Source organism: Dendrobates tinctorius, unplaced genomic scaffold (assembly GCF_039654945.1).
Source record: "Dendrobates tinctorius isolate UK_male_01 unplaced genomic scaffold, ASM3965494v1 ptg000160l, whole genome shotgun sequence".
Taxonomy (NCBI): domain Eukaryota; kingdom Metazoa; phylum Chordata; class Amphibia; order Anura; family Dendrobatidae; genus Dendrobates; species Dendrobates tinctorius.
The window spans coordinates 24,630,331-24,656,139 of record NW_027361827.1 but is presented as its reverse complement, the minus strand read 5'-3'; the positions used below and the strand labels follow the sequence as shown (position 1 = coordinate 24,656,139).

The 25,809-nt window shown below is 49.4% G+C and overlaps 1 protein-coding gene across 1 annotated transcript in view; it reads right to left on the bottom strand.

Annotated features, from left to right (window-relative positions):
- The window catches only part of XPA (XPA, DNA damage recognition and repair factor), a 153,514-nt gene that overhangs the window by 59,279 nt on the left and 68,426 nt on the right, over positions 1-25,809 (bottom strand). The window lies entirely within an intron of this gene.

Below are 25,809 nucleotides of genomic sequence, written 5' to 3'. Positions count from 1 at the left end.
GGGGTCCTGTGCTCTAGTGAGGCACCATTCTAGTCAGCACATAGCAGGCTGAGGGGGTCCTGTGCTCTAGTGAGGCACCATTCTAGTCAGCACATAGCAGGCTGAGGGGGTCCTGTGCTCTAGTGAGGCACCATTCTAGTCAGCACATAGCAGGCTGAGGGGGTCCTGTGCTCTAGTGAGGCACCATTCTAGTCAGCACAGAGCAGGCTGAGGGGGTCCTGTGCTCTAGTGAGGCACCATTCTAGTCAGCACATAGCAGGCTGAGGGGGTCCTGTGCTCTAGTGAGGCACCATTCTAGTCAGCACATAGCAGGCTGAGGGGGTCCTGTGCTCTAGTGAGGCACCATTCTAGTCAGCACATAGCAGGCTGAGGGGGTCCTGTGCTCTAGTGAGGCACCATTCTAGTCAGCACATAGCAGGCTGAGGGGGTCCTGTGCTCTAGTGAGGCACCATTCTAGTCAGCACATAGCAGGCTGAGGGGGTCCTGTGCTCTAGTGAGGCACCATTCTAGTCAGCACACAGCAGGCTGAGGGGGTCCTGTGTTCTAGTGAGGCGCACCATTCTAGCCAGCACAGAGCAGGCTGAGGGGGTCCTGTGCTCTAATGAGGCACCATTCTAGTCAGCACATAGCAGGCTGAGGGGGTCCTGTGCTCTAGTGAGGCACCATTCTAGTCAGCACATAGCAGGCTGAGGGGGTCCTGTGCTCTAGTGAGGCACCATTCTAGTCAGCACATAGCAGGCTGAGGGGGTCCTGTGCTCTAGTGAGGCACCATTCTAGTCAGCACACAGCAGGCTGAGGGGGTCCTGTGCTCTAGTGAGGCACCATTCTAGTCAGCACACAGCAGGCTGAGGGGGTCCTGTGCTCTAGTTAGGCACCATTCTAGTCAGCACATAGCAGGCTGAGGGGGTCCTGTGCTCTAGTGAGGCACCATTCTAGTCAGCACATAGCAGGCTGAGGGGGTCCTGTGCTCTAGTGAGGCACCATTCTAGTCAGCACAGAGCAGGCTGAGGGGGTCCTGTGCTCTAGTGAGGCACCATTCTAGTCAGCACATAGCAGGCTGAGGGGGTCCTGTGCTCTAGTGAGGCACCATTCTAGTCAGCACATAGCAGGCTGAGGGGGTCCTGTGCTCTAGTGAGGCACCATTCTAGTCAGCACACAGCAGGCTGAGGGGGTCCTGTGTTCTAGTGAGGCGCACCATTCTAGCCAGCACAGAGCAGGCTGAGGGGGTCCTGTGCTCTAGTGAGGCACCATTCTAGTCAGCACATAGCAGGCTGAGGGGGTCCTGTGCTCTAGTTAGGCACCATTCTAGTCAGCACATAGCAGGCTGAGGGGGTCCTGTGCTCTAGTGAGGCACCATTCTAGTCAGCACATAGCAGGCTGAGGGGGTCCTGTGCTCTAGTGAGGCACCATTCTAGTCAGCACAGAGCAGGCTGAGGGGGTCCTGTGCTCTAGTGAGGCACCATTCTAGTCAGCACACAGCAGGCTGAGGGGGTCCTGTGCTCTAGTGAGGCACCATTCTAGTCAGCACACAGCAGGCTGAGGGGGTCCTGTGCTCTAGTGAGGCACCATTCTAGTCAGCACACAGCAGGCTGAGGGGGTCCTGTGCTCTAGTGAGGCACCATTCTAGTCAGCGCACAGCAGGCTGAGGGGGTCCTGTGTTCTAGTGAGGCGCACCATTCTAGCCAGCACAGAGCAGGCTGAGGGGGTCCTGTGCTCTAGTGAAGCGCACCGCACCATTCTAGTCAGCACACAGCAGGCAGGTGGGGCCATATGCTCTAGTGACGCACCATTCTAGTCAGCACATAGCAGGCTTTAGGGGTCCTGTGCTCTTGTGAGGCGCACCATTCTAGTCAGCACATAGCAGGCTGTGGGGGTCCTGTGCTCTAGTGACGCACCATTCTAGTCAGCACATAGCAGGCTTTGGGGGTCCTGTGCTCTAGTGAGGCACCATTCTAGTCAGCACAGAGGAGGCTGTGGGGGTCCTGTGCTCTAGTGACGCACCATTCTAGTCAGCACATAGCAGGCTTTGGGGGTCCTGTGCTCTAGTGAGGCACCATTCTAGTCAGCACAGAGGAGGCTGTGGGGGTCCTGTGCTCTAGTGAGGCACCATTCTAGTCAGCACACAGCAGGCTGAGGGGGTCCTGTGCTCTAGTGAGGCACCATTCTAGTCAGCACATAGCAGGCTGAGGGGGTCCTGTGCTCTAGTGAGGCACCATTCTAGTCAGCACAGAGCAGGCTGAGGGGGTCCTGTGCTCTAGTGAGGCACCATTCTAGTCAGCACAGAGCAGGCTGAGGGGGTCCTGTGCTCTAGTGAGGCACCATTCTAGTCAGCACAGAGCAGGCTGAGGGGGTCCTGTGCTCTAGTGAGGCACCATTCTAGTCAGCACACAGCAGGCTGAGGGGGTCCTGTGCTCTAGTGAGGCACCATTCTAGTCAGCACAGAGCAGGCTGAGGGGGTCCTGTGCTCTAGTGAGGCACCATTCTAGTCAGCACAGAGCAGGCTGAGGGGGTTCTGTGCTCTAGTGAGGCACCATTCTAGTCAGCACAGAGCAGGCTGAGGGGGTCCTGTGCTCTAGTGAGGCACCATTCTAGTCAGCACAGAGCAGGCTGAGGGGGTCCTGTGCTCTAGTGAGGCACCATTCTAGTCAGCACAGAGCAGGCTGTGGGGGTCCTGTGCTCTAGTGAGGCACCATTCTAGTCAGCACAGAGCAGGCTGAGGGGGTCCTGTGCTCTAGTTAGGCACCATTCTAGTCAGCACACAGCAGGCTGAGGGGGTCCTGTGCTCTAGTGAGGCGCACCATTCTAGTCAGCACAGAGGAGGCTGTGGGGGTCCTGTGCTCTAGTGAGGCACCATTCTAGTAAGCACACAGCAGGCTGAGGGGGTCCTGTGCTCTAGTGAGGCACCAATCTAGTCAGCACACAGCAGGCTGAGGGGGTCCTGTGCTCTAGTGAGGCGCACCATTCTAGTCAGCACAGAGGAGGCTGTGGGGGTCCTGTGCTCTAGTGAAGCGCACCATTCTAGTCAGCACACAGCAGGCTGAGGGGGTCCTGTGTTCTAGTGAGGCGCGCCATTCTAGCCAGCACAGAGCAGGCTGAGGGGGTCCTGTGCTCTAGTGAAGCGCACCGCACCATTCTAGTCAGCACACAGCAGGCAGGTGGGGCCATATGCTCTAGTGATGCACCATTCTAGTCAGCAGATAGCAGACTTTAGGGGTCCTGTGCTCTTGTGAGGCGCACCATTCTAGTCAGCACATAGCAGGCTGTGGGGGTCCTGTGCTCTAGTGACGCACCATTCTAGTCAGCACATAGCAGGCTTTGGGGGTCCTGTGCTCTAGTGAGGCACCATTCTAGTCAGCACAGAGGAGGCTGTGAGGGTCCTGTGCTCTAGTGAGGCACCATTCTAGTCAGCACAGAGCAGGCTGAGGGGGTCCTGTGCTCTAGGGAGGCGCACCATTCTAGTCAGCACAGAGGAGGCTGTGGGGGTCCTGTGCTCTAATGAGGCACCATTCTAGTCAGCACACAGCAGGCTGAGGGGGTCCTGTGCTCTAGTGAGGCACCATTCTAGTCAGCACACAGCAGGCTGAGGGGGTCCTGTGCTCTAGTGAGGCGCACCATTCTAGTCAGCACAGAGGAGGCTGTGGGGGTCCTGTGCTCTAGTGAAGCGCACCATTCTAGTCAGCACACAGCAGGCTGAGGGGGTCCTGTGTTCTAGTGAGGCGCACCATTCTAGCCAGCACAGAGCAGGCTGAGGGGGTCCTGTGCTCTAGTGAAGCGCACCGCACCATTCTAGTCAGCACACAGCAGGCAGGTGGGGCCATATGCTCTAGTGACGCACCATTCTAGTCAGCACAGCAGGCTTTAGGGGTCCTGTGCTCTTGTGAGGCGCACCATTCTAGTCAGCACATAGCAGGCTGTGGGGTCCTGTGCTCTAGTGACGCACCATTCTAGTCAGCACATAGCAGGCTTTGGGGGTCCTGTGCTCTAGTGAGGCACCATTCTAGTCAGCACAGAGGAGGCTGTGGGGGTCCTGTGCTCTAGTGAGGCACCATTCTAGTCAGCACAGAGCAGGCTGAGGGGGTCCTGTGCTCTAGTGAGGCACCATTCTAGTCAGCACACAGCAGGCTGAGGGGGTCCTGTGCTCTAGTGAGGCGCACCATTCTAGTCAGCACAGAGGAGGCTGTGGGGGTCCTGTGCTCTAGTGAAGCGTACCATTCTAGTCAGCACACAGCAGGCTGAGGGGGTCCTGTGTTCTAGTGAGGCGCAACATTCTAGCCAGCACAGAGCAGGCTGAGGGGGTCCTGTGCTCTAGTGAAGCGCACCGCACCATTCTAGTCAGCACACAGCAGGCAGGTGGGGCCATATGCTCTAGTGACGCACCATTCTAGTCAGCACATAGCAGGCTTTGGGGGTCCTGTGCTCTTGTGAGGCGCACCATTCTAGTCAGCACACAGAAGCCTGAAGAGGACCGGTGCTCTATTGAGGCACACCATTCTAGTCAGCACACAGCAGGCTGAGGGGGTTCTGTGCTCTAGTGAAGCGCACCATTCTAGCCAGCACACAGCAGGTTGTGGAGGTCCTGTGCTCTAGTGAGGTGCACCATTCTATCCTGCACAGAGCAGGCTGAGGGGTTCTGTGCTCTAGTGAAACGCACCGCACCATTCTAGTCAGCACACAGCAGGCTGAGGGGGTCCTGTGCTCTAGTGAGGCACCATTCTAGTCAGCACACAGCAGGCAGGTGGGGCCATGTGCTCTAGTGAGGCACCATTCTAGTCAGCACATAGCAGGCTTTGGGGGTCCTGTGCTCTAGTGAGGCGCACCATTCTAGTCAGCAGGCAGATGGGGCCTTGTGCTCTATTAAGGCACCATTGTAGTCAGCACAGAGCAGGCTGTGAGGGGTCCTGTACTCTAGTGAGGCGCACCATTCTAGTCAGCACACAGCAGGCTGAGGGGGTTCCTGTGATATAGTGAGGCACACCATTCTAGTCAGGACAGAGCAGGCTGTGGGGTCCTGTGCTCTAGTGAGGTGCACCATTCTGGTCAGCACACAGCAGGCTTTGGGGGTCCTGTGCTCTAATGAGGCGCACCATTCTAGTCAGCATAGAGCAGGCTGAGGGGGTCCTGTGCTCTAGTAAGCTGCACCATTCTAGTCAGCACACAGCAGGCAGGTGGGGGTCATGTGCTCTAATGAGGTGCACCATTCTAGTCAGAACAGGCAGGTGGGGGCCCTGTGCTCTAGTGAGGCGCTCCATTCTAGTTAGCACACAGCAGCCTGAGGGGGTTCTGTGCTCTAGTGAGGCGCACCATTCTAGTCAGCACACAGCAGCCTGAGGGGGTCCGGTGCGCTATTGAGGCACACCATTCTAGTCAGCACACAGCAGGCTGAGGGGGTTCTGTGCTCTAGTGAGGTGCACCATTTTAGTCAGCACAGAGCAGGCTGAGGGGTCCTGTGCTCTAGTGAGGCGCACCATTCTAGTCAGCACACAGCAGGCTGAGGGGGTCCTGTGCTCTAGTGAGGCACCATTCTAGTCAGCACACAGCAGGCAGGTGGAGCCATGTGCTCTAGTGAGGCACCATTGTAGTCAGCACATAGCAGGCTTTGGGGGTCCTGTGCTCCTGTGAGGCGCACCATTCTAGTCAACACATAGCAGGCAGGTGGGGCCATATACTCTAGTGAGGCACCATTCTAGTCAGCACATAGCAGGGTTTGGAGGTCCTGTGCTCTAGTGAGGCGCACCATTCTAGTCAGCACACAGCAGGCAGGTGGGGCCATGTGCTCTACAGTCATGGCCAAAAGTTTTGAGAATGACACAAATATTAAATTTTTACAAAGTCTACTGCTTCATTTTTTCTAATGGCAATTTGCATATACTCCAGAATGTTATAAAGAGTGATCAGCTTAACAGCAATTACTTGCAAAGTCAATATTTGCCTAGAAAATTAACTTTATCCCCCAAAACACATTTCAACATCATTGCAGCCCTGTCTTAAAAGGACCAGCTAACATCGTTTCAGTGATTGCTCCATTAACACAGGTGTGGGTGTTGATGAGGACAGGGCTGGAGATCAATCTGTCATGATTAAGTAAGAATGACACCACTGGACACTTTAAAAGGAGGCTGGTGCTTGGCATCATTGTTTCTCTTCTGTTAACCATGGTTATCTCTAAAGAAACACGTGCAGTCATCATTGCACTGCACAAAAATGGCCTAACAGGGAAGAGTATCGCAGCTAGAAAGATTGCACCTCAGTCAACAATCTATCGCATCATCAAGAACTTCAAGGAGAGAGGTTCCCTTGTTGCCAAAAAGGCTCCAGGGCACCCAAGAAAGACCAGCAAGCGCCAGGACCGTCTCTTAAAAGTGTTTCAGCTGCGGATCGGGCTACCAGCAGTGCAGAGCTTGCTCAGGAATGGCAGCAGGCAGGTGTGAGTGCATCTGCACGCACTGCGAGGCAGAGACTCTTGGAGCAAGGCCTGGTCTCAAGGAGGGCAGCAAAGAAGCCATTTCTCTCCAGAAAAAACATCAGGGACAGACTGATATTCTGCAAGAGGTACAGGGAGTGGACTGCTGAGGACTGGGGTAAAGTCATTTTCTCTGATGAATCCCCTTTTCGATTGTTTGGGACATCTGGAAAACGGCTTATTCGGAGAAGACCAGGTGAGCGCTACCACCAGTCTTGTCTCATGCCAACTGTCAAGCATCCTGAAACCATTCATGTGTGGGGTTGCTTCTCAGCCAAGGGAATGGGCTCTCTCTCAGTCTTGCCTAAAAACACAGCCATGAATAAAGAATGGTACCAGAATGTCCTCCAAGAGCAACTTCTCCCAACCGTCCAAGAGCAGTTTGGCGATCAACAATGCCTTTTTCAACATGATGGAGCACCTTGCCATAAAGCAAAGGTGATAACTAAATGGCTCAGGGAACAAAACATAGAGATTTTGGGACCATGGCCTGGAAACTCCACAGATCTTAATCCCATTGAGAACTTGTGGTCATTCATCAAGAGACGAGACGGGTGGACAAACAAAAACCTTCAAATTCAGACAAAATAAAAGCATTGATTTTGCAAGAATGGACTGCTATCAGTCAGGATTTGATCCAGAAGTTGATTGAGAGCATGCCAGGGAGAATTGCTGAGGTCCTGAAGAAGAAGGGTCAACGCTGCAAATATTGACTTGCTGCATTAACTCATTCTAACTGTCAATATAACCTTTTGTTATTCATGATTGCAATTATATTTCTGTATGTGATAAAAACATCTGACAAACACACATAAAAACCAGAGGGCAGTAGATCATGAGAAAATATAATATTTGTGTCATTCTCAAAACTTTTGGCCATGACTGTAGTAAGGCACCATTCTTGTCAGCACAGAGCAGGCTGTGAGGGGGTCCTGTGCTCTAGTGAGGCGCACCATTCTAGTCAGCACACAGCAGGCTGAGGAGGTCCTGTGCTCTAATGAGGCACACCATTCTAGTCAGCATAGAGTAGGCTGAGGGGGTCCTGTGCTCTAGTAAGCTGCACCATTCTAGTCAGCACACAGCAGGCAGGTGGGTGTCATGAGCTCTAATGAGGTGCACCATTCTAGTCAGAACAGGCAGGTGGGGGCCCTGTGCTCTAGTGAGGTGCACCATTCTAGTTAGCACACAGCGGCCTGAGGGGGTCCTGTGCTCTAGTGAGGCACACCATTCTAGTTAGCACACAGCAGCCTGAGGGGGTCCTGTGCTCTATTGAGGCGCACCATTCTAGTCAGCACACAGCAGCATGAGGGGGTCCGATGCTCTATTGAGGCAGACCATTCTATTCAGCACACAGCAGGCTGAGGGGGTTCTGTGCTCTAGTGAAGCACACCATTCTAGTCAGCACAGAACAGGCTGAGGGGGTCCTGTGCTCTAGTGAGGTGCACCATTCTAGTCAGCACACAGCAGGCAGGTGGGGGTCCTGTGCTCTAGTGAGGCGCACCATTCTAGTCAGGACAGAGCAGGCTGTGGGGGTCCTGTGCTCTAGTGAGGTGCACCATTCTGGTCAGCACACAGCAAGCAGGTGGGGGTCCTGTGCTCTAGTGAGGCGCACCATTCTAGTCAGCACAGAGGAGGCTGTGGGGGTCCTGTGCTCTATTGAGGCACACCATTCTAGTCAGCACACAGCAGGCTGAGGGTGTTCTGTGCTCTAGTGAAGCACACCATTCTAGTCAGCACAGAACAGGCTGTGGGGGTACTGTGCTCTAGTGAGGCGCACCATTCTAGTCAGCACAGAGCAGGCTGTGGGGGTCCTGTGCTCTAGTGAGGCACATCATTCTAGTCAGCACACAGCAGGCTGAGGGGGTTCTGTGCTCTAGTGAAACGCACCATTCTAATCAGCACAGTACACGCTGAGGGGGTGCTGTGCTCTAGTGAGGCGCACCATTCTAGTAAGCACAGAGCAGGCTGAGGGGGTCCTGTGCTCTAGTGAAGCGCACCGCACCATTCTAGTCAGCACACAGCAGGCTGTGGGGGTCATGTGCTCTAGTGAGGTGCACCATTCTAGTCAGCACAGAACAGGCAGGTGGAGGTCCTGTGCTCTAGTGAGGCGCACCATTCTAGTCAGCACACAGCAGCCTAAGGGGGTCCTGTGCTCTAGTGAGGTGCACCATTCTAGTCAGCACAGAGCAGGCTGTGGGGGTAGTGTGCACTAGTGAGGTGCACCGCACCATTCTAGTCAGCACAGAACAGGCAGTTGGGGGTCCTGTGCTCTAGTGAGGCGCACCATTCTAGTCAGCACACAGCAGCCTGAGGGGGTGAGGTGCACCATTCTAGTCAGCATTGAGCAGGCTGAGGGGTCCTGTGCTCTAGTAAGCTGCACCATTCTAGTCAGCACACAGCAGGCAGGTGGGGGTCATGTGCTCTAATGAGGTGCACCATTCTATTCAGAACAAGCAGGTGGGGGCCCTGTGCTCTAGTGAGGCGCACCATTTTAGTTAGCACACAGCAGCCTGAGGGGGTCCTGTGCTCTAGTGAGGCGCACCATTCTAGTCAGCACACAGCAGCCTGAGGGAGTCCCGTACTCTATTGAGGCACACCATTCTAGTCAGCACACAGCAGGCTGAGGGGGTTCTGTGCTCTAGTGAAGCACACCATTCTAGTCAGCACAGAACATGCAGGTGGAGGTCCTGTGCTCTAGTGAGGTGCACCATTCTAGTCAGCACAGAGCAGGCTGTGGGGGTAGTGTGCACTAGTGAGGTGCACCGCACCATTCTAGTCAGCACAGAACAGGCAGTTGGGGGTCCTGTGCTCTAGTGAGGCGCACCATTCTAGTCAGCACACAGCAGCCTGAGGGGGTCCTGTGCTCTAGTGAGGTGCACCATTCTAGTCAGCACAGAGCAGGCTGAGGTTCCTGTGCTCTAGTGAAGCGCACTGCACCATTCTGGTCAGCACACAGCAGGCTGTGGGGGTCCTGTGCTCTAGTGAGGTGCACCATTCTGGTCAGCACACAGCAGGCTGTGGGGGTCCTGTACTCTTTTGAGGCACACCATTCTAGTCAGCACACAGCAGGCTGAGGGGGTTCTGTGCTCTAGTGAAGCACACCATTCTAGTCAGCACAGAGCAGGCTGTGGGGGTCCTGTGCTCTAGTGAGGCACATCATTCTAGTCAGCACACAGCAGGATGAGGGGGTTCTGTGTTCTAGTGAAATGCACCATTCTGGTCAGCACACAGCAGGCTGTGGGGGTCCTGTGCTCTAGTGAGGTGCACCATTCTAGTCAGCCCAAAGCAGGCTGTGAGGGTCCTGTGCTCTAGTGAGGCACATCATTCTAGTAAGCACACAGCAGGCTGTGGGGTCCGGTGCGCTAGTCAGGGGCAGGGAGACATAGTAATGTTATATTTACCTCAGTTCAAGTAAAAACATAACTGTCCCACGCAATCATATTCCATAGTAACCATATACACTCACTGGCCACTTTATTAGGTACACCTGTCCAACTGTGTGTTAAGACTTAATTTCTAATCAGCCAATCACATGGCGGCAACTCAGTGCATTTAGGCATGTAGACATGGTCAAGACAATCTCCTGCAGTTCAAACCGAGCATCAGTATGGGGAAGAAAGGTGATTTGAGTGCCTTTGAACGTGGCATGATTGTTGGTGCCAGAAGGGCTGGTCTGAGAATTTCAGAAACTGCTGATCTACTGGGATTTTCACGCACAACCATCTCTAGGGTTTACAGAGAATGGTCCGAAAAAGAAAAAAAATCCAGTGAGCGGCAGTTCTGTGGCCGGAAATGCCATGTTGATGCCAGAGGTCAGAGGAGAATGGGCAGACTGGTTCGAGCTGATAGAAAGGCAACAGTGACTCAAATTGCCACCCGTTACAACCAAGGTAGGCAGAAGAGCATCTCTGAACGCACAGTGCGTCGAACTTTGAGGCAGATGGGCTACAGCAGCAGAAGACCACACTGGGTACCACTCCTCTCAGCTAAGAACAGGAAACTGAGGCTAAAATTTGCACAAGCTCATCGAAATTGGACAGTAGAAGATTGGAAAAACGTTGCCTGGTCTGATGAGTCTCGATTTCTGCTGCGACATTCGGATGGTAGGGTCAGAATTTGGCGTAAACAACATGAAAGCATGGATCCATCCTGCCTTGTATCAACGGTTCAGGCTGGTGGTGGTGGTGTCATGGTGTGGGGAATTTTTTCTGGGCACTCTTTGGGCCCCTTGGTACCAATTGAGCATCGTTGCAACGCCACAGCCTACCTGAGTATTGTTGCTGACCATGTCCATCCCTTTATGACCACAATGTACCCAACATCTGATGGCTACTTTCAGCAGGATAATGCGCCATGTCATAAAGCTCGAATCATCTCAGATTGGTTTCTTGAACATGACAATGAGTTTACTGTACTCAAATGGCCTCCTCAGTCACCAGATCTCAATCCAATAGAGCATCTTTGGGATGTGGTGGAACGGGAGATTCGCATCAGGGATGTGCAGCCGACAAATCTGCGCCAACTGTGTGATGCCATCATGTCAATATGGTCCAAAATCTCTGAGGAATGCTTCCAGCACCTTGTTGAATCTCTGCCACGAAGAATTGAGGCAGTTCTGAAGGCAAAAGGGGGTCCAACCCCTTACTAGCATGGTGTACCTAATAAAGTGGCCAGTGAGTGTAATTGTTACAATTAGACAGTGTAGGACCTCCCCGATCAGAGTCACTTTGTTGATGGTAGGACGGTTTTTATGTTATTTTTGATCAAAAACAGTATTACTAATAACTCTGTATTATTTAAATGCACTTTTGCTTTTTACTTATTTTGTTACAGCAGGTTTTTTCTTATTTTGTTTCTTGTAGGTTTTGTATGCTTTATGCCCAATGTGAACATGCAGTTATGTGCTGCATGTATACCATCTCAAACCAAGCTCAATTTTTGTGTATTTCTTTGTATTTTTGCATTCTGTGCAAGCTGTGGTGTGGCTTCCCTCTCCTGAGCTGGAAATTGTATTTAAAGGCTTCTCCTGACTGGTGTCCACTGGTTGGGACCCGGTCTTTTGTCTGCTCTTATTCACACACTGAGGTCAACCCCATAATGACAGCCAATACGTCTTTTAACTGACCTGAGATATAAGAGAATAACTTAATCATCCAGCAGCTGTCGGCTGTCTACTATAGCTGACAACTTGCTGCATCAGCCATGATCAGTGATTGCACCCTCCATATCTGTTTAACCCTTTAGATGCTGCTGTCAATGGTGGCTACATCATATAAATGTTTAACAGTCTGGGGGCTTCCACTTTATCCCAGTTGGTGCCCTCAGATCATGATTATGTGGTCCTGATGTTTGCCTTGGCAATTTATGACCAAATAGTGGCGTTAGAGTCTGATCGCTGTTGTAACCTGTTCAGAAGTTAGCGGCATTTAGGTGGTAAATATACAATATTTTCATTTCTGTCATGCCGCTTTGCATTAATTCCTGAAAATCACCTGAAGGGTTAATAAACTACCTGACAGCAGTTTTCAATATGTCGATGAGTGCAGTTTTTAAAATGGTATCACTTTTGGGGGTTTCCCAATATATGGGACCCTCAAAGTCACTTCAAACATGGATAGGTCCCTTGAAAAATAAATTTTGTAAATTTCATTGAACAAATTAAAAATGACTGCTACATTTTTGAACCTCCTAAAATGCTAACAAAATGAAATAACATTTTACAAATGGTGCTGATGTAAGGCATACATGTGGGAAATGTTATTTATTAATGTTTTGCTGTGGTATGACTATCTGGATTAAGGGGATAAGCATTCAAAGTTTGAAAATTGCTGATTTTTTAACATTTTTCTCAAATTTCTGATAATTTGTATAAATAAACACAAAACATATCGACCTAAATGTACCATTATCATAAAGTATAGTGTGTCACGAAAAACAGTCTCAAACTCGCTGGGATTTGTTAAACCTTTCCAGAGTTATTACCACATAAAGTGACACTGGTCAGATTTCAAAAATTTGGCTCCATCACTAAGGGGTTAACACATGGTAAGGCTTTTAATATAAGACAGTTTAGGACCGCCCCGGACAGAGTCACCTTGTTGATGGTGGGACGGATTTTATGCTATTTTTGATCAAAAACAGTATTACTAAGGCTAGGTTCACATTTGCTTTTGAATCCGCAGCGTATCATCCGCATTCTCAAACGCATGCAAAAATGCATGCAAACGCATGTTTACTCAGCGGTTTTTTATCCGCATCATCTTACGAATGACGGCAAAAAACGCAGCGTTTACATGCGTGTGTTTGCGTTTTTGCCTTTGCTTGCGTTTTTTATGCGCATGCATTAGAAATTTCCAATTTTTTTCCAGTAGCTTTTCCTTGACATCAGACACCCAGTAGGCATGTCTCATGGAATTTCTATATATATATATATATATATATATATATATATATATATATATATATATACACACACTGCACTGAGGCACTGAGAAAATCCTCTTTAGCTGCTGTATCTAGCTACAAGATGGATATTGACCTGGACAGCTTCCTAGAAGATCTGGATTTACAATTAAAGTTGGCTGCAGCCTTTGCTTTTGATTGTCAAGAACACAGAAGAAGAGAAAGACTGAGAAGACGTCTTTGACGCAATTGGCAACACCCCATCCTTGAACTCCGAGACAGCCGTGGAGCCTACCATTTTTTGTACACCGAGCTGCAGCATAAACTGGAGAAGTTTTTTGACTACACGAGGATGTTTCAACAGAGCTTCCATGACTTGCTGTTCGTGTCCAAGGATCCATCGCCAGGCAGGACACACAGCTCCGGCGAGCAATTCCTGCTGAGGAATGTCTCTTGGTCACCCCGAGGTGCATAGTGTTGAAAAAGAAACTCCTGTCACAATTAACCCTAACCCTACCCTAGCCCTATCCCTAAGCTGTGTACTGATTTTTGTTTTTCATTTTCTTTTCCGCAGATTCCTAGCTGCTGGAGAGACATTGTCCTCGTTACATTTCCAATTCCGGATTGAAGTATCCACCCTTTCTGGGATTATTGTAGACACTTGTCATGCTTTAGTTGGCATTCTGTGGTAAGAATTCCTCCCTAACCCACAAGTGAACTCTGGATTGAAAATGCTTCCAAATTCCAGGAAATTTGCAATTTTTATAATTGTGTGGGGGCTGTGGACGGCAAACACATTAGGATTATTAAACCAGCTGGAAGTAGAACAGACTACTTCAATTCTAAAAAATATTTTTCCATAGTTCTAATGGCTATTGTGGATGCCGATTGTAAATTTGTTGACATGGACATTAGCTCATTTGGATGAGGCAATGACTCGTAGATGTTCAAAAACTCAGACATGGGCCAACGTCTGTATGGGAAAGATTTTAATTTTCCGCTGCCAAGACCTCTGCCCAATGCTGATGGACCGCCAATGCCTTTTGTTGTTGGTGATGAGGCGTTCCAAATGTGTGCCAACCTCATGAAAGTTCATAAAAGGGACCTCAGAATAATTTCAAAATGGATACAAAGTAACCTTTATTATACCAATTAAGACAAGACAGTACCACGCATAAAAACCAAACAACCGTGTTGGCTACCATAACCCTAAATAATCAACAGCTATTTACAATACTGCCTACCAACGGAGGTTGGGACCCTATACATACAACGAGATTGGTGCTCCCGCTCCTCGGCGGCTGTCCCTAATGCTCCTAAATGTCCCTATGTTGGTGCATTACATAGTCACCCATTTAAACATAGAAAGGAGCATATAGGGGTTGCCAATTAGAAATGGTTGTTGAGTAGGCAACAATGAAAAGTATGTGCAAAAAGAAGTGAAATGGCAACACAACAAAGTGACGTGCAAACAATGAAAGTACCTCACTATACTGTTCCCTGCTGCTGTATAGGCTTCCTAACAGCGGAGGTTGGCACCCTACTAGTCAGCGGAATGGCACCCCCACTCCATGACGGCTTTCCCTTGGTTGCCCTAATCTGACTCAAACCTTAACACAAGAGTAGCTAAGTAAGCAATTGATAAAATAATTAATGTGGAAGGTGTCAGGAAAACAGATAAACTTCCGCATTGAAATATACAGCACTAATCAGTATACTTAAATTATGTTGATAGCAGCCATAGGAGTACTGTTATGAATGGGTCACTGAGGAGGATGGCAGGAACAGGCTAAGCCACCAGAAAACCAGAGAGGTTGGTAACTAAGCGGATTGCAGACACCTGATCCTATCCACACAACTAGCAGTAGCCGCAGAGCGTACCTACGATGCCCTAGATGCCTCGGCACAGCCGGAGAGCTAACTAAGCCTAAAGCAAGAAAGGTGAAATCTAAACTGCCCCGGAGCAGACCCCAAAAGGAATAGATAGCCCCCAAACATATATTGTCGGTGAGACAAGATGAAACACAAACGCAGGCAAAAAAATACACTGAGCAAATGCTGGGGCCCAAACTAACTAGATAGGATAGGAAAGGAAAGACTCTGTCTGCAATCACGCAAAAACCCTGAAAAATCCAACATGTCTGATGTACAAAAAAAACACTGAAGTCACACGACTTCGCCCCCACTTTATCAGCACTCCGGTATTAACTGGAAGCAAAGCAAAAGAGACCAGTATAACAGGGGACTGAACAAACTGACACAGGCTGTAACATATGGAGTGGTGGTCCAGCACAGCCCCCAGAGGAGCAAGCTGATCCCGCACAACAAGCAGAGAGAGACAAAAACAGATCAGATGCAAAGGATTAGCAAATGAACCACTTAGCTGAACAATGCAGGATCAGGGCAGGAGACATCAGACCTCAGAATGCACAGGAAAGCAATCACCAGCAGGGATTGAAGTATGCCTGCAGACTTAAATACTCCAATCAGTAACCCCAGATCTCCAATAGTCATCATCATCAGTTGGCAGACCTCTGTCGATCTGGCCAGCTCCACTACCTCCAGTAACCACCGGAGGTAGCAGGGGGAGCTTCGGCTCAGAAGTCTCAGCCAGGGAATTCACAACAGTACCCCCTCTTGAGGAGGGGTCACTGAACCCTCATCCACGCCACCAGGCCGATCAGGATGGGCCCGGTGAAATGCACGAATCAATCTCTTGGCATGGATGTCAGCAGCAGAGACCCAAGAATTATCCTCTTGGCCATAACCCTTCCACTTGACCAAGTACTGAAGTCTCTGTCTAGCCAGACGAGAATCCAATATCTTCTCTACCTCATACTCCAAATTACCCTTGATCAGTACAGGGTCAGGGGGCGCCGCCATAGGAACTACTGGCTCCACAAACCTTTCAACAAAGATTTATGAAAAACGTTATGAATCTTAAATGTAACTGGAAGAGCCAAACAGAAAGAAACGGGGTTAAGGATTTCCAAAATCTTATAAGGTCCAATAAACCTTGGCTTGAATTTTGGAGATGCAACCTTCATGGGAATATTTTTTTGAGGACAACCAAACCATATCACCCACTTTAAACCGGGGACCAATGGTCCTATGCCAGTTGGAAAACTGTTGGGCCTTTTCCTGAGAGTGGGACAACTTACCACTACTTGGTCCCAAACCTGCTGCATTCTCTCTACCACTGAATCCACACCTGGGCAGGCAGAAGCTTCCACCTGCCCCGAAGAAAATCGAGGATGAAACCCAAAGTTACAAAAGAAAGGAGACATCAAAGTGGCAGAACTAGCCCTATTGTTTAGTGCGAATTCAGCCAATGGCAAAAATGAGACCTAATCAGCCTGATCAGCAGATATGAAACATCTCAAATAGGACTCCAAAGTCTGGTTTGTTCTCTCAGTCTGCCCATTGGTCTGAGGATGAAATGCAGAGGAGAAAGACAGCTGAATTCCAAGTTTGCAACAAAAAGCTCTCCAAAATCTGGAAACAAACTGGACTCCTCTGTCCGACACAATGTTCTCAGGAATCCCGTGCAGACGAACCACTTGTAAAAACATGGGCACCAACTCAGAAGATGGCAACTTTGGAAGTGGTACAAGATGGACTATCTTAGAAAATCTATCACAGATCACCCAAATAACAGTCATTCTCTCAGAGACAGGGAGATCAGAGATAAAATCCATTGAGATATGGGTCTACGGCCTCCTGGGCACTGACAGGGGCATCAACAAACCACTAGCACGAGAACAGGGCTGGGACTGCACAAAATTCCTGACATCACGAGATGAGGCAGGCCACCAAAAAGACTGACTCACCAAATCTCTGGTACCAAAGATACCTGGATGACCAGCCAACGCGGAGCAATGAATTTCAGACATTACTCTTTTCCTCCACTGGTGAGGGACATACAATTTTCCAATAGGGCATCGTTCAGGTTTATCCTCCTGAAATTCCTCCAGGGCATGTCTCAAATCAGGAGAGATGGCGGAAAGAACTACACCCTCATTTAGAATGGTAGTAGGCTCGGTCACATCAAGAGAATCCGCAAAGAAACTCCTGGAAAGGGCGTCCGCCTTAACATTCTTAGTGCCCGGAAAAAAGGAGACCACAAAATTAAAACGCGTGAAAAACAAGGCCCACCTAGCCTGTCTAGGATTTAAGCGTTTGGCTGATTCAAGATAAATCAAATTCTTGTGGTCGGTGAGGACCACAACTTGATGTCTAGCTCCCTCCAACCAATGTCTCAACTCTTCAAATGCCCATTTCATGGCCAACAATTCCCGATTCCCCACGTCATAGTTACGTTCAGATGGGGAAAATTTTCGAGAAAAGAAGGCACAGGGATTCATCTTAGAAGTTACCGGATCTCTTTGGGACAAAACGGCTCCTGCACCAATCTCAGAAGCATCTATCTCCACCTGAAATGGGAGTGAGACATCAGGTTGCCGAAGAACCGGAGCAGAAGTGAATCTCCGCTTAAGCTCCTGAAATGCCGAGACTGCCTCTGGAGACCAATTCACCACATCGGCGCCCTTTTTGGTCAAATCAGTCAGTGGTTTAACAATACCAGAAAAATTACTTATAAATTTAAGGTAGAAATTAGCAAAACCCAAAAACTTCTGGAGAGCCTTCAAAGAAGTGGGGTGAATCCAATCATAAATGGCCTGTACCTTGGCAGGGTCCATTTCAACAGCAGACGGGGACAAAATGAATCCCAAAAACGAAATCCTCTGTACACCAAAGAGACACTACGATCCCTTAACATACAGAGTATTTTCCCTCAAAATCTGGAACACAGTCTGGACATGTTCCACATGAGAATCCCAATGTCATGGTCACGTGTGACTGGACACACCGCCTCCAGCAGGGCGAATTTATATGACACGCGTGACCCTTGATTCACCGCCTCCACCAGGGCGAATTTAAATAATAGAACGTGCAGTCGGATACACCGCCTCCAGCAGGCGAATTTCAGTAGTACACGTATGTCTGGATACACCGCCTCCAGCAGGGCGAATTTCAGAATAAAGGGGAAAACGAGGAAAACAATTACAATGGTGGCCCTGCGATAGGGAACGGGGATGTGGAGACCTCCTGCACTCCCCTGAGTCAGAAGCTAATCCCACCACTGCACTAAAACACACATTGAGGAAAGTGACAAACAGGGAAACACCACTTATCTTTGCTCTGTTGCTAATGCTCCAAGCAACAGAGTCCGACACCTGAGTGCATCTTTTCCTCCAACCGGATCCAACAATTGAGTGCCGCTTTCCAGCAAGAGTCCCACATCTGAGTGCAGCTTTCCAGCAACAGAGTCCAGCATCTGAGTGCAGCTTTCCAGCAACAGAGTCCAGCATCTGAGTGCAGCTCTCTTCCAGCAACAGAGTCTAGCATCTGAGTGCATCTTTCAACATAGCTGCCACTCCACCAAGCTTTTCAAGAACTCCTCCCTGACACTATAGCTGCCACTCCACCAAGCTTTGCAAGAACTCCTCGCTGACACCATAGCTGCCACTCCACCATGCTTTACAAGAACTCCTCGCTGACACCATAGCTGCCACTCCACCAAGCTTTGCAAGAACTCCACCCTGACTCCATAGCTGCCACTCCTCCAAGCTTTGCAAGATCTCCTCGCTGACACCATAGCTGCCACTCCAGGATTCTGACTGGGCTGCCTGGGACTCTTCTCAAGTTCCTTCCTTCACCAAGGATGGTTGGAAAACACCAATATCACCAACAGTGAGTGAGAACACCTGACACACCTTTATAGTTAGGAGCCAGAGTCTCACACCTGTTAGAGATTCCCATGCAATAACGCTCACCACCACCGGGGGCAAACTAGAACAAAAGACACCACTGTGCAATAACCCTAATGACCACCGGGGGCAAAACCAACTCCAAGCAACCAGCTCAAAGGAAAAAAAGGTTACATATTCAAAACCTGTCATATCCAGCCTGGATCATGACACCCAATCACTGGAAAAGATCAGAATATCATCCAGATAAATGATCAAAAACTTATCCAAGCAGAGAGTCATACACGAGAGAGCGGTGCGGTACAAGAGGGGCAGGCAGAACTCGTAACAAGGACAGAACCGGATCACAACCAAACAAGCAACAAGTTATCAGGCACAAGGCACACGTACACAAGAGGTCAACTAACTCAGCTGAGGGCAGGAGTATAACTGACACCGGACCTAGGTCCAGTGAGCATTAAATAGCCGCCCTCTGCCAGAGAGAGGCAGCACAATTAACCCATAGTCTGACCAGGACGGATCAAAGCGAAATCCCATCCTGGATCAAGACACTACCAAATGTGTGCATGCAAAATAATAAAAAAAAAAGACAAACAAACTACAGTAGCATGTAAGAGTTAATCTTAAGCTGGTCATACACATAAAATAAAAATATCTCCCCTAATTTAAGTTAAAGGGAACCTGTCACCCCCCCCAGGCGTTTTTAAGTAAAAGAGACACCTTGTGCAGCACTAATGCTGCAATCTGTCAAGTTGGCTCTTTTATTTGGCATCCCTTCCACCGCAGAAAGAAGCGATTTTAAACTTTGTCTAAACCTGATGTTTGTCCGGGGAGCAGATCTTTCCCACTCTGACAGCAACGCCTCTCAAGTTTCTCAACTAATATTTTTTCTCTATGTTTACTACTTTGGCCATAGTTAATGTAATTTTGGAAGCCATTGGAATACCACTGCCCAGTGTTATTATTATTGTAGCAGATTAACACTAACTGTTAGCACCTTTTTAGTATATGTTTTCTGCTTGAAAACTTGTTAGTGATATGCACTGAATTTGGCGATATGTCTACATAGATTATAGAGAGCTTTCTTTCCATTTCAGGATTTACTACCTTGGTTGTATTAAACATATTATTTCACAGTCTTGGATGCTCTTGGAGCATCTCTCTCAGGCATCACTGTTATTGCAGTGGATTACTTTTTTTTTTTTTTCTTCATGATTTTTGCCTCCTTTGTGCCCCTTATGTTCCATACTGGGTGTATTTTACTATGACTTTCTTGATATATTACCTCTGGTATATACTTTTTACATCTTATGAATACATATGTATCTGTGATATCTATTGGTATATCCATCTCTTTTTATAATGTCTGTGTCTTTTGTATGTATTTCAATAAAGCAATATGTATTTTATGGCAATATGCTTCCTTGATCTGTTTGGTGTAAACATTAGGAACTCGGTCCAGACAGGCGAAACTATGAAATTCCGGAAGAAACTGCCTCCAAACCATCCCCCTCTTTCCGATCGAACGCAGAACCACTGTCTCACGAGGGAAGCCTAATTGATGCCCATCTGGCTGAACTGCAGCTCGAATAGCTGCCCAAAACACATACGAATGGCCCATTATCCAAACGAGAGGTTGATCAAGCCCTGCAACAAAGCATAAAAAACACCAAAAAACTGAAACCTTAAACTAACATGATGACAACCGCTCACATTAAACCAAATTTGGGCGAACATAAGACCGAAATCTAGCCGACTCCCACCGTCCGATCCTTTTAACCACTTCGTCACCGAGGCCCAGCCTAGCTGCCTCCGTGGCTGCCCGATTCGAAAAGAATGACCACTATAATCCATTGCCGATAAACCTTCCAACTCCAAACAGCGACGAAATATCGCCACGAACTGAAACCGAGACAACAATGAACCATCAGCATGTACCAACATCGGACCCTGTGGAATTCCTCCATTACCCATAAAGTTTCTCATGCAAGCCACTGGACACAAAGGTGAACCAGGGACTGCAAACAAAACCACTTTGCAACCCTTCCCCGTAACATCTGTCTTTGAAGAACGTAAGAATACCACCACTCTATCCTCGAACACATCCACTTCTTCCCTCAGCACTCCCCCCTTCTTGTGCCTGGACGGACTTACCAGTTCCCCCAGGCAAAAGGCCCCGAAAAAGGCTAGGGCAAAAGCCGCCTTAAACAATTCAACTTCCCAACTCGAATAATACACTTGTGTCTAATGTTGACCAATACTCAGCAGAATCTCGTACGAAACTGGTCTCCTAGTGTCTGTCGATCTCCAACCCTTCCTCCAGCCCCTTAACACCTGAATCACCAAAAAAGATTTAGTCAAATCCTTTAGGCCCTTCGACTTAAAAACAAAAGCTAGGCCAGCCACAAACTTATTTACCATAGACACCGACCAGCCCACTTCCCAACAATGACCCAATAGCAAAACTAGTTTACTCTCGTCATCCATAAAGTCCCCAGTTGAAGAACCCCAACTGTCCCACACACTCCATGCCTTTCTGTATTGCTTCCATGACCTGTCTGACAATGATCTAGAAAGCAAATCCCTCACTGCCCGCAAGGAAGGTTCCATAGATCAATTGGGCATTCCCGGCTCCGCATGTGGTGCCAGCTCCCGAAATCGATCCCACTGCGAAAGAGAAAGAGCATCAATGATAGGGTTACGCGGACTTGCTTTGACCTCAGATACAATCCATAGGTTACACGACAAACCCACAAAAACCAAATGCGGCAACACTTTTACCACTGCCGGGGTATCAGCAGATAAAGCATTTATCACCGCTGCCACTCCCAGTTGCTCACTTGAGAAACGAATCTTCGAATTCCTATCCTCCTCTCCCCACAAAGCCAAAGCCGTTACAATTGGGAATAGGTGCACCAAAATCCGGTTTGCCAAGAAGCCAAGTTCAATCCATGCCGTAGGCCAACTCGCCACCATCCATTTGCCACGAAAGTACAAACTGAAACCCCACCTTGAATCGCTGTAAATGAGAAAACCGAGCACTTCCGCATCAGTCACCGGTTGAATCCAAATAGATCTGCCATTGTACTCCGAGAAAACGGGACCATACTTTCAAATCATTTTTAAAATCTTTTTTGAGTCTAACAAAATGGACTGGGGATCTCACCCCCGCTGTCGTCATCGACAAACGTCTACAAAATGCGCGACCCATCAGCATTATTCTACATGCAAAATTCAGCTTGCCCAGCAACGATTGCAAATTTCGTAGCATAATTTTTTGAGATCCTTGGGCCTTCGAGACTTCCTCCCTCAGCGCAATCAATTTATCCAAGGGCAATCTGCATTCCATAGCCACGGTATCGATTTCAATGCCCAGGAAACTCGACATTGACAATGGCCCAACAGTTTTTTCAGCCGCCAACGGAGCCCCAAACCTTTTAGACACACTTTCCATAGTATGCAACAACAGTGAACAATCTGACGCGTTAGCAGGGCCAACAAACAGAAAGTCGTCCAGATAGTGAATGCAAGAGCGCAAGCCTGAGACATCTTTAACAACCCATTCCAAAAATGTACTAAAAGTTTCAAAGTATGCACACGAAAGCGAACAACCCATTGGAAGACAACGGTCCACGTAAAAACCGCCATCCCAGAAACAACCTAATAGATGCAAACTATCACGATGAACAGGCAACAAACGAAACGCGGCCTCGATATCAGTCTTTGCCAGCAACGCTCCCTTGCCACACAACCGAACCCAATCCATGGCCGCATCAAAGGACGTGTACATTACCAAGCACAATTGTGGATCGATCCCGTCATTGACCGATGACCCTTTAGGAAAAGATAAGTGATGAATAAGCCTGAACTTGTTGGGCTCTTTTTTAGGGACCACACCAAGTGGTGAAACCCTCAAATTATTAAGCGGTACTTCCGCAAACGGCCCGCCATCCTACCCAAACTAACTTCTTTTCCTAACTTGTCAGACACCACCTCTGGATATTGTAAAGCCGACTTCAGATTTTTTGTACTTGAACGTATTACTTGGTCAACAAAAGGGATCTTAAAACCATCCCTAAAACCTTCGTGCAACAAGTTTGCAGCAGCAACATCCGGGTACTTACTTAGAAATCCCGCCATCGCGTCCAGCCACACCGGTGTCTCCTCTCTTTTCAACATTGTCACTGCCCTTTGCTCTGGTATTCCTAAAACATTTAGCTGCGCCGTGAGAGCCCCCGCAGGCTGCACATTCATGCTTAAACTTGCACTTACTCCCGAATTTACATGTTCCTTCATTAAAGGCGAAGCACAGCCCTCTTTGCATAGCAACCGAGTGTACTGACTGCCCGAAGCCCCCGGTGCCCCCCTGAAAGGGCTGACTACCCGACCCCAGCCTAGACGGAACCATTACCTTCATCCAAAGAGCGATGTCCTTATGATCCCACCGTATATTGGGACGAACTGCTTTGCGTTGCCGAAATTGCTCGTCATATCGCAGCCAACCCTGACCCCCATAAACCCGATACGTCTCCCCTATCGCGTCCATATAACAGAATAGGCCTGCACAATTCTCCGGGGCCTTTTCCCCAATAATGCTGGCCAAAATAGCAAATGCTTGCAACCAATTAGAGAAGGTCCTGGGTATTAAACGATACCTCCTCCGTTCTTCCTCATCTTTTTTAAAATCCTCTTTCCTCTGCCTGTCCAAATTGAAAAGTTCCAGTGGTAATAATGAAAATATCTCGACATACTCCCCTTTCCATATCTTCTCCCTCGTCTCCTGTTTCAAGTGCGCCCCCAAAGGCCCCTCAAAGCATACATACACCTCCCCTTTTGCAGCGTCATCCACGCGCACCACAGATTCCTTATCCTTGTCGCTGGCAGACTCAGCCACCCCCGACGACTCCTCAGCCAGAAGACTACTCCCTGCCACTTCGCTGCCATCTCCTGAAACCACACGAGTTCCTACATGCGCATCCCCTGAACTACCTGACACAACTGACATATCCGCATGACCCACCAGTGTACTGGGACCCCCCATCCACGCTGCCGAAGGTGAGTTAGCTGTACACCGACCCCCTGACCCCCACATCAAGGCCAATTCCCTCAAGCCATGCAAAATTAAACCAGCTCCCCCAGCACCACCCCCAAAATAGCCCTCTTGCCCTCTAGATTCAGGGGAAGCTAAATAGGAATTAAAAGGATAAAGATTAGCACTCTCACCTAGTTGCCTGGGTGCTGTGGGCCCAGCAGCCGAAGGTCCGGAAACCAGGGATGAAGGGTCTTGTGTAGGTCCGCTCCTGGGCTGATGCAGTGATGATCCTGCAGCTCCTGAGTCTCCCTGACCCAGCAGCGGCCGGCCGTCCCGCATAGCCGCATCCACCACCGAACCAGGGACCCCTGGAGCTGCTGCAGATGGTATAGGTAGCTGTATCAGGCCAGCATCTGGCCGCCCACCTTGGAAAATGCCTGTGTTCTCTGCTGACAGGCTGGAATGAGCGCAGACCGAGGCAGCTACCAGCTGCCCGCCCCCTGACTGTATCCCAGGCTCCCCTGCCCCCAAACCGCCACCGTGCTGATTCCCAAACTCCTGCACCACTGGGTGCAGAGCGCCGCTGCCTGAGCTAGCCAAAGACTGTGACTGGCCGCCGCTCTCCACACGCTGAGGGACCCGCCGCAGAGGCCCCCGCTGTCTCAACTCCCTGCCTCTTCCACGCCGAGCAGGCTCCCCTCTCACACGGGAGCCCGCCGCTCCAGCTCCAGAGGACCCATGGCGTCTCGCAGATGCTGTGAGGGAGGCCGACTCCTCCCCCCGCTGTAGGCCCCGCTGACCAGAAGGATTCCTCCCAGCACTCTGAGCTGGAACCGCAGGCCTGCGTCCAGCGCTCGCTAATGGAGGGTCCCTAGAGGGGTTCCTAACACGGCGCCGGGCCCTGGGTGTGACCTCGGGACTTAGGCGCTCCGGAGGCCGTGACCTCTGAGGCCAGCGTCCATTATCAGGAGCCAGGGAAGCTCCGGTCACCGACCCCTGCAGCAGGCTGTCTACCGAAGCCTGCAGCCAGCCTGTCCCCTGGGAGCCCGTCGCCTCACGCAACCGTTGCAGCAAGGACTCCACATCCATAATGTCAGGTACCACAGAAAGCTTCTTCCTCTCAGCCGGGGGTACCTAAAATGGTTCCCAAACTAAAATGGCCATATCCTATATACTGATCTTCCACCCCCCCTTTCTTAAGTCCATCCCCTTTTTCCAAATTAAACCCTCCTCATTCATTCCACCAAGCTAAAGCAAAAAACTCCCAACTCCTCAAACCCGCCTCCCAAATAGATTAACTCTATTGCTGGCTCAGATCCAGTACGCTTCCTTACTCCCACTATACCCTGTCATGTCAGCCTCCCGGTGAGGCTAGGAACCCCGTACGGCTTCTCTTCCTCTTGATTACATTCCACAGGTTTTCAATAGGGTTCAGGTCTGGAGAATGAGCTGCCCATGACAGGGTTTTGATGTGGTGGTCACTTAATTTTTGCCAGAGCTGTATACAGATCAAAATATGACAACAACAATAATATGATACAGTACATTTTATGAGTGGATCATTTTCAGACCAATTCGTGAGCTTATTTCCAATGTGCTTCTACAAAATTTATACTGCATTTTGCGAATATATTTATGATCTCTGAGAATGATTCCAATGTATTGTGGCAATAATAAGAAATTGTTTATTCAGAGTGCACGGATGGTTTACCTAGTACTTTGAGATGCCTCACAATAACAATATCAGGTTACTGACAGCGCCGGCGTACAGCCTCCGCTGAGCAGGGACTCACCTGTACTGTAGGGGCCCCGGGGACTGGAATAGCCGGAAAGTACAGATCCACAGGACCTGAACGCTGAAGCTTTAGCAAGCAGGCACAGGACCTATGGTCATGTGACAGCAAGGGGGTGGGGCTTAGCGTTCTGCTATCAGAGATGGTAGAAAACTCAAAGTCGGGCAAAACGGAGATTATACACAGTACGAGCAAACGAGGTACAGGAGGGATAAACAGACGGGAGGTCAGACAAAGCCAAAGGTCATACACAAGAGGGCGGTGCGGTACCAAAGAGACAAGCAGAGAGTAGTCGGGTCAAGCAGAGAGTCATACACGAGAGAGCGGTGCGGTACAAGAGGGGCAGGCAGA